This window comes from Cricetulus griseus (assembly GCF_003668045.3).
Source record: "Cricetulus griseus strain 17A/GY chromosome 1 unlocalized genomic scaffold, alternate assembly CriGri-PICRH-1.0 chr1_1, whole genome shotgun sequence".
NCBI classification, from domain to species: domain Eukaryota; kingdom Metazoa; phylum Chordata; class Mammalia; order Rodentia; family Cricetidae; genus Cricetulus; species Cricetulus griseus.
The window spans coordinates 264977080-264983079 of NW_023276807.1; the positions used below are offsets into that span (position 1 = coordinate 264977080).

Below are 6000 nucleotides of genomic sequence, written 5' to 3' on the forward strand. Positions count from 1 at the left end.
AGGCAGGCAGATCTGTGTGAGTTCAAGGCCAGCCTGTTCCTCGGTGTGATTTCCAGGGCAGCTAGAGTTCCCCAAAGAAACCCTGTCTCAAAAAAATAAATAAATAAACAACAACAAAGAAAGCAGCTTTATGGGAAATTATTACACCTATCCTATTCTAAAAACACTGTAAAATGTTATCGTTAAATAGAATCTGACACTCCCATAGGTGGTAGCTTGTATTGAAAACCATGGGATACCTGCCACAACTCCCTGATCAATCATTATATGCAATTTACAACATAAATATGGAAAAGAATTTACCCTAAAAAAATCAACAAAGGGTTGCTTTCTAGTCTGTCAGTTTATTATAGCTGAAACTCCATGGATGCATTTGCTTCCTTGGAGATATCTAGGTGGCAATAGGCCAGAGTGAGGTCAGCATGCCATCTGAAGGATGATGGACATGAAAGGAAGAGTACCCACTTTTATTCTCTGAGGTGACTGTGAGCTCATGTGCTGTCTCAGCCTCTGTGGGATGCTGTTAACCTCTGGTTTATTTTCTTTCAGGCACAGCCAAGTACAAAGCTCCTCTGGCTGCCACCGGATTTCCTCTCTTGGCATCCTTAAGCAACTGGTCCTCACGGGCATCCAACACTGCACTTGGGGGCATCGTTTTATCCCCAAGACACAGCAGGCATGTAGGTGACGAGAAATAGGGTGGTTCCAATTTGCCATTGCTTTTCCCACTTCATATCCATCTTTCTCTTCCAGATGCCTTCTCTGCCAACTCCAGGCCTAATCCTACAAGCAAAATCAGCTTTCAATATAATGTTCAACAAATACCCAAACTGCCCATGGTCAACCACTATAATAAACCCGATATTTTATATTCTTCATTGTGTTTCTGCTTCCTCAGCACATGAATGTTTTCAGTAACAACACAGAATTTTTGTGAGTGCCAAAATGCTTAGTTTTCTTGGAAGAATTCCTAAAATGATGCACTAGTTCTTTTAGAGTGTAAGGGTAAGAGGCAGTGGTAAATATATGCAAATCCTATTGTCTAAATAGCATCTCAAAGTGTGTTTTATTTTGTTCTGCAGAGATGTTGTTCTGCAATGTTGTTTCCTAACATCTAAGAGTTAAGGGGGGTTTACACATATCTTCCACTTTGTAGGCTGTGTAGATAACGTACGTCCATAGTTGACGCTGTTCTGGTGTGTCTTTCTAATGTAAACATAGTGAGTCTTCTCTTTCACCATTTATGTGAGAATTTCTCTCTTTTGTATGTACTATTGCATACTCTCATGTAGCTTCATCCATTCATATCTAGAACTAACACTTGTATACAAGCACTCTGCTGAGCAGTAGAGTTACTATATTTATTTATTTGATTAATCTCACAAAACTTTATGTAGACACAGAACAAGTTCTTTGGGAAGTTTATTGACTATATTCTGTTACAGGAAAAAGAATTGCTGTATCTTTTTATCAACTCACTTCAAAAAATCAAGAAAGCGATTAGATAGTCATATTTCATGTTTGCAGTGTTTTATTATAGACCACTACCTTATCAAATTGCATATCTTTTTGTAATATGGGGCTCAACCAAACTTCACATCAGTAGTGTGTTTCTCAGAGAGTGGTACTAAATCTTTCAGAGGAAGGTCAAAAACAAACACAAGTCCTTACTGATTGTTGCACTTGAATAGCTAAATTAACATGCTGCAGGCATTGTAGCCTAAATCATAACCCAATTGAACTGATTATAAAGAGGCACTGATAAATGAGTTGTTTTAATAAGCATTTATTTATGGATTTGTTATCAGTGTTCCTTCCATTAAAGTAAAATAATTAGGAAGCTGAATCAGATCAAGATGACAGGGCCACAAAGCAGCATCTTTTCTCTAGAAGAGAACACGAGAGTGTTCAGAAGAAAGTGAGGAGTGTTCTCTAATGAACACAAATTCCTTTTCAAATTATTCCATTGCTCAGAGAAAGGCAGTTATTTAATAAAAAAGATTTAGCTATAAACATCAATCACAGTTTCTACCGGTATATGCAGAGAGGCAAGGAAGAGCAGTCATGTTTCTACTTTGGTACCAAGATGCTTTGTCTTAGAGTAGATGCTATAAAATGGAAAGGCTCATCTTGGTATAAGCACCCAGGTGAAAACTATGACTTGATTACTATTCCTTAATGAGTTTACTAAAATACAGTCTAAGTCTAAACAAGGATACCCATAAATCCATGCTGAGTCCTCTGGTCTTTAATGTCACTGAGACACTGAATCTCAAATATGTCCTATGGTTATATCTACCTGGATTTCCCTAACACTTTCAGATGCCATATGATAGATGCTCTAAAACACACAGAGAGCATTTCCAGTCCACCCTAAAATGCAGCTAACCTTCATCCATTTCCCTCCTCTAAACCATGATCTAGAATTTACATCATCATATCTGTCTTTTCAGGGATAATTTTGCAATTAGCCTGAAAACTTTATCTCACTAGGATTCTCTTACAAAATAATTTTTCCTCCTTTCTAATAAGTGAAACAATATATCAAAATAATTGTACATCTTAGTATGCTGCTATATCAAGAGCTTATAAAAATCAAATCACTCTTAAAAGACTGGCATTTCAGTCCTGTTTTGCTGCTGAATTTTATGTGTGTCTCTTATATAGTGTATTAAATTTACTATAAATTAGGTATGTGGATAAGATATTGATCTATAAGGAAACCTGAGGCATGAATTGATTAAGAAACAAAGGAGTTATTTTGACTGGTCAGAATTACAACACAGAAGCAAGAAATTCAAGCAGGCTGGACAAGTACTCCAGTGTTTGACAAATTCTCAACGTATTTTAAAGGTTAAAACAACAAAGCAGATGAAATGACATTGGTTGTCTCTCAAGGCTTCAAATTTGTGAAAACATGGTGGCAAACTGTCCTGGAACAAAGCTTATGATCTGCACAGAAAAGTTCTTTGAAAGGAAAAGGAAAAAAACGTTGCTGAGAAAAGGGAATCAGGGGTACAGGATACCTTACCACCATCTACCAAATCAGAGTGATCCATCTTCCTGGAAATCATGGTTTCAGCCTACAGAGCAAAGGTTGCATCAAGTCTTAGCCCGAGGTGTTTTCAATATGTGCTGGGGAAAAGGATTTCGGGTTTCTCACTATGGTCACTCTGTTGGATGTAGATGTGACAGCAACTTGTTGCCTTATATCCCCCATGCATGGTACTTGAGGGTACCTCATTCTGTCTTTTTTGGGTTTGATATTCATTGTTTCATAGCTTCACAGAGATGTATTGTGGCTATGGAAATATATATCTTCTTCTTCCATAAGCTTCTGGATAAAGGCTCTAGGATGGCATATAAGTTAGTCATCAATCTCGTTATCAGGGGAGGGCATTTAAGGTAGCCTCTACACTGTTGCTTAGATTGTTAGTTGGTGTCATCCTTGTAGATCTCTGAAAGTAGAAGCAGATACCCACAGCTAAACACTGAACTGAACTGGAATCCAGATGCAGAGAAGGAGGAGTGATGAGCAAAGGGATCAAGACCAGGCTGGTGAAACCTACAGAAACAGCTGACCTGAACAACGGGGAGCCCTTGGTCCCCAGACTGATCACTGGGAAACCAGCATGGAACTGATGCAGACACCATGGATGTGGGTGTCAGTGGAGAGGCCTGGGAAATCTATGTGGCCTCTTGTAGTAGATCAGTACTTATCCATAGCATAGGAATGGACTTGAGAGCCCATTCAACATAGAAGTATACTTCCTCATCCTAGACACAAGGGGGTTGGCCTAGGCCCTATCCCAAAGGATATGACAGACTGAAGACCCTCCTTGGAAGGTCTCACCCTCCCTAGGGAGAAAAAATGGTATGGGATAGGTAGGGTGTTAGTGGGGGTCAGGGGAGGAGGGGAGGGAGAGGGAACTGGGATTGACACGTGAAACAATCTTGTTTCTAATTTAAATAAAAAATGGAGAAAAAAGAGAAATAGCAACAACAGAAAATACCCTATGCAAAAAAGAAATATATATCTTCTTTACAAGTCAGTTTCAACATTCATCTGCAGTCATGTTTCCAGTGTATTTTAAAGATTTTATACCTATTGTAATCATGGGGTCACAAGTCTTGGCAGTTTACCCCTCATGGAAGATGGTTTAGTCACTGAGTCTTTAAATTAAAATTCTCTTTGATAGACAAGTAGGAAGGAAATTGCAACTGATGAATAGAGTAGATATGGAGTTCCTCTGCTTTATTAACTTCAAGTTGAGAACAAAATATTTTTGCTAACTCGGGCTTTCTATTTCACATGCATCCTGCTACAAATTCCTTAACTGATGTCATTAAGCATGGATGAGTCTCCCTGTGACTCTCACATCCTATATTCTAAAAAATGAACCATGACTAAAACTAATATGCTACTAGCGTTCACAGTGAGTAAGACTTTTTATTTTAGACTTCCCTCACATGTCACAGACCGAGAAAATAACAGGATGTGAACAACTTGTTGGAAAAAGATTGACTAAGATGGAAAGAGGGTAATTAAGGAGGAACAGGTAGAGAAAATTTACTGGAGAAGAAATTACTTCCCCTGTACTTGTCAATGAGTTTGAATTCCTTACTAAGCCTGTAGTGACTAAATGAGCTACAGACACAGAGGGGAGTAGAGGGAGGGAGAGAGAGAATGAGAGGAAGGGAGTGGGAGAGAGACAGAGACAGTTCATCCCCAGTTTTCTTAGCAGAGTAGCTGATAAGAACTTTTGTTTGTATTCAGCAAGTAGAGATGGAAAGAACAGGATTCCTTACACAAAACATCCACAACAAAGTGTCAGCCATTTGCTTCCCATTCTTAATGAGTAAGAGCTATGTGTGATGAGTACAGCAAAGGCTGCTGCTACAGTTCTTTTTCCAGGTGTTCAGTAGTGAGAATCTTTGCTGTACACTGAAAACCTAAGCCTATTTCTCTTTCATGTTGAGTCTGAGGACAGCAATCTCTTTGGAGACTGGTTGTCTGAAACTCTCTCTGGCATGACCACTCAGGCTTAACCATAATCCAGCTAAAGCTGAGTCGTTGATTGACACGAGGCACTGGGGCAGGCAGATGAATTTCTCTGGTTTAAAGTTTAATGGAACAGATCTTTTGATCTCTGATGCTGTTAGCATTGTGAAGTCCATTTTCTCCCACAGGTTTCTTTGGTGTTAGCTGGTGTGTTGTCCCACACAGATCTCATGTTCATAAACTGAATGCAGTGCCTCTAGGTTAGAATAACTCTTTTAACACAGAGATACACATCCATGTATCATGAGATGCTAGCTTGATCACCATTTCTTCTTGAGTACTTCATCTAGCCAACACAAACATGACACAGGATTTTTTAAACTCTAAGGGTGGGTGTGACGTTCTATGTGCAGGTAATCTAGATGATAATCTTAGAACTCGACATTTAGATGCTTTCTCTGAAGCTAGTACAGAATCAATCACATGGGTATGTAAGCCCTAAAAATTAATACACATTGATATATAATAGTTTAATATATTCTTGTACATACATCTGCCATTATCTGAATAAATGGAGGAGAAATATGAAGCAAACTGCAGTTTCCACAATACAGCTCATTTGGTAATTCCATGCTATTTTCAACACTGCAGCCTTGAGACTGGTAAAATCTAACTGAAGTTCTCTGATTTGCATGTTTACTGAAGTTTCTTCTTTGCTCATCTATAATCATGGAAACGTAAATCTATTTGTCCTTCCTGAGGGAGGACAGAGTGATTTTCTATTTGCAGTCACCCAAAGTCTACTCCAGTTTGGTAATCCTTACTACCAATCAAAAATAGAAAGTTTAAAGGTACAAACATCCATTTTTCATTGAACTTTTTTCTATGTAGAATATTATTATAATATCTGTCCTTTCGAGCCTTTGACAGAAAGTTGGGGAAAAGGAACAGTTGAGCACTTTCACACAAATTCAATTACATTCAAATGAATAAAAATT

The 6000-nt window shown here is 38.4% G+C and overlaps 1 pseudogene; it reads right to left on the bottom strand.

Annotated features, from left to right (window-relative positions):
* Positions 1 to 652, bottom strand: part of LOC100752587 — a 33930-nt pseudogene extending 33278 nt beyond the window's left edge.
* Between the last annotated feature and the right edge of the window lie 5348 nt (positions 653 to 6000).